The following is a 9,712-nucleotide window of genomic DNA, read 5'->3' as shown; positions in this document are numbered from 1 at the left end:
CATATAGGCATGTTCTTTCATTTTACATTACACAATATAGTACTTTACGGCTATTTTATGCTCAGAAAAGCATTCCCATAGCTATTCTGAATTTCGTTTTCCTTTCTTTCGCGTTACTTTCGATATGCAGATGGAGATAAACAAACTTTTTAATACATGCCAGATTACTTGGTGCTTCACACATATGGTTTCTATAGCATTAAATTTTGACTCACGCAGTCACGGACTATAAGCCCTGTTTAGCATATCTTATGCAGCAATGTAATGTAAACTGCTCACTACTATAAATCAGATATCGATGCCGCTAAAATAAAGCAGCCACACGGTTTCTGAACAATGAAAAAAGAAACTGCATCCGATAATTAGCGATTTCCGATGTGATAGCTTGTTTATTTGGTCGGAAACCTTAAAATGTCAAAAACAAGCGCTACAACTCACTGCAAATTAACTGCAGCGCATGTCTTGCTTCCATGCCCATTGACTCTCGCAGCTTCGAGCTGACGCAGGTGAATGCGTAGCCGTACTCTTGCATAACTTGATATCAGTATGTTTGCCAGAGAATCCTTGTGTTGCTGACAGGCCTCCATAGTGAATCGTGTGTTCTTGTTTAAATATTCTGTGACAGCCTTTAGAGGGGACTTAAGGGTGAACAGATTGTCTGTCCAGGACGTGATTCCTTTAAAGTGCTCTTCGCAGGATTGAAGAAGGCTCATAACCGCACCACTCGGATAACACAAGTTCTCACCATCTTGGACGTACTCTTTCAGTGCAGTTAAATATGCATGCTCATGGTTCGTCGAGCCAAGCATTGCAGCCTTGCACTGCTCGCAGTTCGTTTTCTTCAAAATTCCTTTCACAACAAATCCGCCAATATGATGCAAAATACTGCACTCAATTGAAGTCAGTGCTTCAATGAACAGAATTTCCCCATCGTCAATTTCCTCTTCAACATCTCCAACGTACTCTTTTTTTCCTTGTGAAATCATATCAAGCAGGTACTCAGAATCATCCGTTTCATAGCTTGAGGTTGCTGGTGTGTGCAAAAACTGACACGCATACAAGTTTCAAAGCACATTTCATGTCATACGCGTTTGGAACGGGTTTCCTGTGACGCACAACAGAAAAAAGATTCTCCAGGCAGTCCTGTAGCAGTCTCCCGGTGAGAAAGAATTTGTAGCCATCCATTTTAAGCACAATATCTTGCAAACGAAGGACAACTGTTGTTGCAATCATGAGACCTGCCTGTGAGGGCTTCCACTGGGATGTGCTGCCCATCTGCATGCCTTGAATTGTGTCCACTGCCAGGCGCAACATGTGCAAGGCTTCATGGTACTTTGCCATATCTTGCCAACTAAGTGCAACTGACGGATGTCGTGAGGACATCAGTTTGTACCATTTTGCGATGAGCTCCAGGAACCATGCTGTGGTTTCAGCTTCTGGTTCGAGCACTTTCTCTCTTATTAGGCAACGAATGGCGGCTGGGGATTCCTTGAAGAACTGAACTGCTATGCCGACCTTCATTTTTGTGAAGTGGCCTTTGCTGACATGAGCTTCAGAAAGTTTGGGTGCAATTTTCAGCTCTTTGCTAGAGTCGTATTCTGCGACAGCGCGCGTGCTCCAGCTTGACTTTGTTTGAGGGTAAGCTATGTTGGCAGACAGTTGCATCGCTCAGCGTAAAGTCAATAGAGTTTAAAAGCTGACCTCGGATACTTTTTATCACGTGAGCCGCGTCCGCAGTGAAAAAGAGTTCCTTTCCCTGAAGCATCGGATGAGGGATTGAGCACACAGTGTTAGAATTCCTATGGCTAGAAAAACCTAACTCGCGCCACATAGCTCTGTTGGACGCTCCCATATCAGAGGTTACCACAAGCACTCTAAGAGAAATGTCAGCGCAAAGCTGCACGATTTCCAGAACAAAACTCTTAAGCAGACCCCCGTCGACAGAGCTTCCTGTAAAATGGTATGCGATTACCTGCTTCCACCTTGTGTTCAATCCTCCGACCATAAACACTAAGCAATGACATGCAGGTTCATCTGGAACTGCTGGAAATGTTTTCCCTCCAAACACAATGTCTTCAGCACGATCGAGGTCATACCCTTGTGCAATTTCCATTTCATCGAGATAAAGCACACAATCTTTTTCAATATCTTCCATGCCCTCTGCTTTTACTCTGAGAACGTCAATCACTTCAGTTAAGATTCCTGGTAGGAACTTGAGTCTCTGAAGACGACGGACAAGAGTCCTATTAGAAGGCAGTGGGTACCCAAGTCTTCTTAGGGTTTCGTAGCCTGAAGTTCCACTCGCAAATTTGATCTGAAGGGCTTGTTTAATTGTTTTGGACGACCAGGTGGAACCTTTGTTGCTGTTCCGAGACAGGGCTCGCATTTGGTCTTGATTTAGGAACTTCAGTTTTTTTCGTAACATTTCGCTGGCCTTTTCCATTTTTTGAAGCTTCCTTTTAATTGACTTATTTGTAGCACTTGTTTTGCTGTGAACTTCGCTAAGTTTCGCGTATTTTTTCTTCATGTCCTCTAGCTGTTTATTAAGTGTAGCACATGAGCTGTTACTGCACTTCTCTGCACGGGTTGCACGAAGTGCGCAGGCAACTTGCAGGGAATCATCTGTGGCGGGTATTGAAGTTTCTGGAATGGAACTTGGGCGAGGTGAGTTGTTCATCTGACTTTGAGCCGTCTCCCTGTCGTCACTGGGCAATGGCTGCAGTTCTTGATTTGCCGTGTGTGGCATATCAGCCATGTCGTTGACGTATTGGTCCTGAATTTCTGTTGATGTGGTATCAGAAGCACTCTGTTGATGCTGCAGAGTGCCCCTTTGCTCTGCTGCCGCAGGCACCCCTTGTAACCTTTCCTTTGGCGGCTTCCTGTGCTTAGGCATCGCTGAAAAAAGAGAGGCCACACATGCTGCAAATCAGATGGTGCATTATTTTATCATTACGAACGAGCATGCTCCAAGTCTTGCTACGTTTAGACATAAAATTAAATAAAATGCAAAATTGTCAGCATCATGCTTCTGGGCGGAAGGCGCGGCTGATTTACCTCCTTGTAAAAAATGAAAACGAGCTATTCTATTGACCGGAGGTATGAAGAGTCTTACTGTAATGTGAGCCGCCTAATTCTCTGAAGAAACATTTGTGTGAATTTTATGTTCGTGTTTTTGCACTTTATGCTTTTGTGTTTTGTTCTGAAATTGTTACCCCTCTTGCTAGGACCCTTCACTGGGTCTGCAGTATGATGAAAAAAAAAAAATAATCGCTCCACGTGAGTCTACAAATGGCCGGTCATTACAGTACTAAGTTAGAACAATCAGGCTAAGAATGAAAGAAGCAATAGGATTAGGAAAGAAGCGTTGCAAACTTTCGTTAATGTAGAAATATGTGGCTTATTATACCTCTGAAGGAAAAAAGCGTTGGCACAGCATTGGGCTTCAATTTTTTCCACCCGTCAGCCCTATTCTGCTCAAAGGCGCTTTCTTCAAAATGTGCCTGTAACACAGAAACATGCAATGATCAGACAAACTTATTAATGTTTAAATTGAGAGGGCTTCACACTAACATTCTAAACAGCTAAAAATAAGTAACACAAACAGGGATATGCCCAAACAGTTATAAGTGAAATTCAGGTGCTTGTTAAGATATACTAAGAAAGAGGCAAAAGACCGTCGACTTCTTTCTGAAAAAAAAAAAAAACGGGGAGAGTGCGAGGAAATTATTGGACACTGAAGAGATGTGTGCTTCCCATGTTAAGATACTAAAGGTTCTTGCCTTTGCTGCTAGGTGGAACATGGGCAGTGAGCTAAGAAATTCCTTTAAAAATAAAACGTTGCACTCATATATGTGCGCGCAAGAAGGCAATGCTGTAAGTCAATCCTGGATTTTTCACGACTTCCCGCTTTCGATCATGCTGTCCACAAATTTTGTGGAGCTTCAATGAAACAGCTTTCTCTTCCGTCTGATCCTGTCATCACCATTAAGAAATTTCCGTTGTTAAAGGGCTCCGTAGTCATGAAATCCTCGTCACTCATCTCCAGTCAGATGTTCAGATAATTCACCGGTCATCGAATGGGGAAAGAAAAGCGAATGTCTAGACAAGCGTGATCACAAAACACATATCGATCACCAAGTTAAGCGTGCCTTTATACATGCAGTAACTACCAATTAGCCGTTAGTAAACTAGTCATAACGAGTCCTGACATGATTGTCATGGCCACACATGCGTCTTGCTTGGTCATACGCCTCATTTCTTTTTCTCTCTCTCACACACACACACACACAAACGGGCGCGCGCACGCACGCACACCGTCTGAGTTGGACAGCGGCACAAGAATACAACGCCGAGAAAATTCCTCAAAGCGCTCTGTATGTCATAGCATAAAAGGTAACTTAGAGCTCCCCTTACGTTCCACTGCGCACAAAAAAGAAATTGCACAAGGATCCGGTAGCAAAGAGCGCATATCTTTACGCGCTCGCAGTACTACATGTACAACAAGAGATTATAAGAACTAAGCATGTCGTGTTGCCCAGAAATAAACGAGTTAAACACGCAAGCATATGCGCCAGATATCTAGGATACAAGACTGACAAACGCTACGGTATAAAGCATGCAAATGAAAGAATAACTACGAATACAGAAGAAGCATAACTTACGCTGCATACACACGAGCGGTCCGTGGGTTGCCACTTGTCGCGCTTGATTTTTACGAGCCAGAGAAGCCGTATTTTCGGTTCTTTAGGGAACCGGTACATCTTCCACTCATTTCGTGAGTGGTTCGTGCACTGGGGCACGCAACACCCGGGCATTTTGTCCCAGAAAACGCCGCGCACGTGCCTCTCCCAAGCAGCCGCGGCGACGCGTGGGGAGCGAAATGGCCGCTGCCGCTCCGGAGGCGGCGTTCGCCCCTTCAAAGAATGGCACCACCCTCCAAGAGGGCGCGCGCATCGAGGCACCCTAGCCGAGGACGCTCGCCAGCGCCATCTCTTGGTCGCAGCAAGTAAGCGGTGGGTCACGTGAAGCGAGCTCGCGCTGTGACTGGCGGGCTCTTCGTGGGGCCGGGCTCCGTCGCCGCCGCTCGGCGGAAACGTAGAGCTGGACCCGGTGGCACCGGCCGCCCGATTTGGGGGGGGGGGGGGGGGGGGGGGACGGTTCCAAACCAGCCCCCTCCGTCGGCTGCCGGCGCGACGGAGGCGACGGAGCAAGCCAAAAACCGGCTGTGAGAATGTGGCCTTACGGGAAAGGTCAAACTCCCGACAGGGACAGATTCATTAGGTCGCATCCTGTGTGCACGTGCTTGCGGCGAGGCGGACCCGCGTCACAGTGCGCGGCTTTTGTGCCATGTCTGCAGCGGCGTGCTTTGACAGCTTGAAGCGCGGTCAACAGGTTATTGCCACGCTAGCTGCAGGCATGAGGAGCGACGATGCGGAACAGGTGGGTTGAAGTGGCTTTCTTTGAACTTGGGGCAACCGGGCGTTGGGAAAGTGAGTGTTCGCGAAGCTCGCAGCAGGAAAGCATAATTATCCGAAATCGTGATGTTAGAAAGTTTACATATGTGTACGGTGTCGCGACGAGTTACCATCTTTCCCCAATCATTGATTCGTGGTGTTATCCTTTCTAAATTGCTGATTGGTGATGTTTTCCTTTCCCCAATAAGTTATTGGGTGGATGTTTGTACAGTACCTGATTGGTTATTCTCCCCACCGAGGGCGCGGACATAGGGTTTAAAACCAACTGTTTCGGCAGGACCGAAGGCTGGTTTCGTCACGTCAAGTCAGTCAAGTGTAAATATGTTTTCTCCTTGCTTGTATCTTCCATTGTGTTTTTAATTGTTATTAAAAGTTAACCTCTCAAGAAGTGAATGGGATTGAGCAATTCGAATCTGCAAGACGTCAAGAATCCTTCAACAGTTATCATCAACCCAATTTCCCTCTACGTGATCTTAAGAGAGATTTCAACTGGAGCAGCCGTAGAGGGGACAATCAACTCTTACTGATCATCAATGCCTTCTTCCTGAAACGAAAGAACAGGAAGTGGATGCGGAAGAGCCGCTATGGTCGAAAAAAATGAAATATATTTTACACTATGCGCTCATCCTGGCATCGTAGAGGATGTGGTGGTGCTCGGTAAGGTGCGTTGTAGCGATCACAGAATGGTAAGGTCTAGAATTAGCATAGACCTAAAGAGAGAATAGAAGAAATCAATGAAGCGAAACCCCATTAACGAGTTAGCGGTAAGAAGGAAAGTAGAGGAATCGAGAATGTTGCTGCACAACAGATATTCCGCTCTATCATACGAAGGCGATATTAAACTTCAAGCAATCTACAGTAATGTCATGGTTATCACTATGGAGTTAGCAAGAGAAGTAGGCGGTAGGACCGTTGGACAGCATACCGGCAAGCTATCTCAGGAGAAAAAAAAGCGTGATATAGAAACTCCAGAGTTTGAAACGACTAACCCTATGGACAGAACAGAACTGGTAGAGCTATGAAAGTTAAGAAATAAGCACAAGGTAGCCGACATAAGGCAGCTTAATATAGAGAAATAAAGCATGCTCTCAAGAACGGAGGTAACCTGAAAGCAGTGAAGAGAAAACTAGGCATAGGTAAATACCCGATTTATGCGCTAAGAGACAAAGAAGGCAATGTCATTAGAAATATAGAGAAGATAGTTAATGTAGCTGAAGAATTATAGACAAATCTAAGCCGTCACCAACATAATCAGAACATTAAAGAGAGTTGCAGGAGTGCAGAGCAACGGGACATTCGGCCAGTAAAGACGAAGTAAAGAAAGTCGTATGAGCAATGCAAAGGCGCAAGCAGCTGGTGAAGATTAGATAACCGCCGATCTCTTGAAGAACGGAAGGTAGGTTGGGCGACAAAAACTAGCCACACTGTAGACTCAATGCCCTATGACCTGGAGCATACCTATGCTTCCTATGCTACCTACAATGTAGTAGTCCTAATCAGCGCGACAGTGTGTTTTAGTGTTTAAGTAGGTTTCATTGTATAGGAAGAGCAGGCCATTGTCAGGTGCGAAACTACCTTTTGCTTCCTTTTCCTTGATTTGCGAAATGTAGGTCAGAAATAAACGAAAACAAAAATACGAAGAAAGCTAACTATATCTTAATTAATAAGAAAAGGACGGTCACGCCTAGGAAAACTGTAGACTGATCAGCTCATTGCCTGTCGCCTAGGAGGTATCTACTGATGATGACAGTGAATTTTTATGGCGGAAGGGCATCTGCAAGGTATTTACTAAGTTAATGGCAAATAGAATTACGGCAACCTGAGATTTCAATCAACCAAATGATCAGGCAGGCTTTCGTAACAGATACTCGATAATAGACCATATTCACAATATCAATCAGATGATAGAGAAATGCGCAGAATATCACCAACCCCTATGTATAGCGTTTATTGATTACGAGAAAGCATTTGGCTCCGTGGAAACCTCAGCTGTAATCCAGGCACTGGGGAATCAGGGTGTAGAAGAGTTTTATGCGAAAATGCTGGAAGATATCTCTAACGACTGAAGTCAGCAATAAAGTCAGCAATAAAATTACAGTAAGAAAGGGTGTCAGGCAGGGACACACGATCTCGCCAATGCTATTGACTGTCTATTACAAGGACGTGTTCCGAGGCCTGGATTGGGAACATTTTGGGATAAGTGTTAATGGAGAATACCTAAAAAGTTTGCGATTCGCTGATGACATTTCCTTGCTAAGTAACCCAGGAGATGAGCTGGAAAGCAGGAGCAATGAGTTAGGCAGCGCGGAACATTGGGTATAAAAATTAACATTCAGAAAACCAAAGTAATGTGAAAGAGCCTCGCAAGGGAACCGCGAGGTGGGCGTATATGGCAGGTTTTTTGAGGTCATGAATACCGGTTACCAATATCACTCAAGAGAAAAGTATAGAGCAGTTGTATGTTACTGGTACTCACTTATGGGGCAGAAGCGTGGAGACTAACAAAGAGGGGTCATCTTAAGTTAAGGACAATGCAGCGAGCTACGGAAGAATAAATGATTTGTGCAGCTTTGGAAGCCATGAAGCGAGCAGAGTGGGCCCCGGATCACACGTGGTAATGACATCCTGGTCGAAATCAAGAGGAAGAAATGGGCTTGGGCAGGGCATGTAATGCGAAAGCAAGATAACCGCTGGTCCTTATGGGTAACGAAGGAAGAAGTAAAGAAAGCCTTAGGAGCAATGCAAAGGAGGAAAGCAGCTGATGAGTATCATGTAACAGCACATTTGTTGAAAGACGGAGGAGAGGATGTGCGAGAAAAAATATCCATCCTGTATACGCAATGCTTTGTCACCTCTAGCGTACTAGGAGTTTGGAAGAACTCTAACATTATCTTAATTCATAAGAAAGGTGACGTCAAGGACTTGAAGAACTACAGAGCGATCAGCCTACTGTCCGTTGCCTACAAGGTATTTGCTGAGTCAGGACAACCTTAGACTTCACACACCCAAATGTTTAGGCAGGCTTTCGTAAAGGATACTCGACAATAGGCCATATTCACGGTATCAATCGGGTGACAGAGAAATGCGCAGAATATAAGCAACCTCTATATATAGTCTTCATTGATTACGAGATAGCATTTGACTCAGTGAAATCCTCAGTTGCCATGTAGGCATTGCGGAATCAGGGTGCAGAAGAGTGTTATGTGAAAATATTGCAAGATATTTATAACTACTGCTCAGATACCATAGTCCAGTATAAAGTCAGCAATAAAACTGCAATAAGGAAAGGTGTGCGGCCAGAAGACACGATCTTGACAATGGTATTTACCGCCTGTTTACAGGAGGTATTCCGGGACCTGAAACGGGAACAGTTGGGGATAAGAGTTAATGGAGATTACCTAAGTAATTTGCGATTTGCTTGCGACATTGCCTTGCTAAGTCACTGAGGACATGAGCTGCAAAGCATGATCATTGAATTAGACAATCAGAACGGTGGGGATAAAAATCAAGGTGCAGAAAACCAAAGCAATACTCAACAGTCTAGCAAGAGAACAGCAGTTCGCAGTTTATGGCGCTGCGCTGGAAGTAGTAAGAGAATATGCCGACTTAGGGCAGGTTGTGACCACTGATGGCGACCATGAGAGGGAAGTAATTCGAAGAATAAGAATGGGGTGCAGCGCATATGGCAGGTTCTCTGAGATCATGAATGGCAGTTTGTCGATATCCCTGAAGCGAAAAGTTTACAAGAGCTTACCGAGCTTACAAGAGCTTAAAGTTTAGAAGAGCTTACAGCTTACCAGCACTCACCTGTGGGGCACAAACGTGGAGACTAACAAAGAGGGTTCAGATTAAGCACAACACAGCGAGCTATGGAAAGAAAAATGACAGGTGCACGTTAAGAGGTCGGAAGCGAACGGAGTGGGTGAAAATACAAACGCGGGTTAATGACATCCTAGTCGAAATCAAGAGGAAGAAATGGGCTTGGGCAGGGCATGAAAAACGAAGGCAAGATAACTGCTGGTCCTTAAGGGTAACAGAGTGGATTCCAGGAAAAGGAAAACGCAGCAGAGGGCGCCATAAAGTTAGGTGGACAGATGAAATTAAGTTTGCGGGGATACGGTGGCCGGAACTGCGAAAGGACCAAGTTAATTGGAGATTCTTGGGAGACGCCTTTGCCCACCAGCGGGCATATTCAGGCTAATGAAGATGAGGCTCTGCGATTTGTTGACGACGGCGTA

At 45.0% G+C, this 9,712-nt stretch overlaps 1 pseudogene; it reads right to left on the bottom strand.

Annotated features, from left to right (window-relative positions):
- Positions 1 to 248: 248 nt before the first annotated feature.
- Positions 249 to 3,949, bottom strand: LOC149326457 (uncharacterized; annotated as a pseudogene).
- Positions 3,950 to 9,712: the final 5,763 nt, after the last annotated feature.

The sequence above is a fragment of the Amblyomma mixtum genome, chromosome 10 (genome assembly GCF_055824585.1).
Source record: "Amblyomma mixtum isolate Tamu chromosome 10, ASM5582458v1, whole genome shotgun sequence".
Lineage (NCBI taxonomy): Eukaryota > Metazoa > Arthropoda > Arachnida > Ixodida > Ixodidae > Amblyomma > Amblyomma mixtum.
Note: the sequence above shows the minus strand (reverse complement) of the source record. Positions and strands in the feature narration are given on the sequence as shown.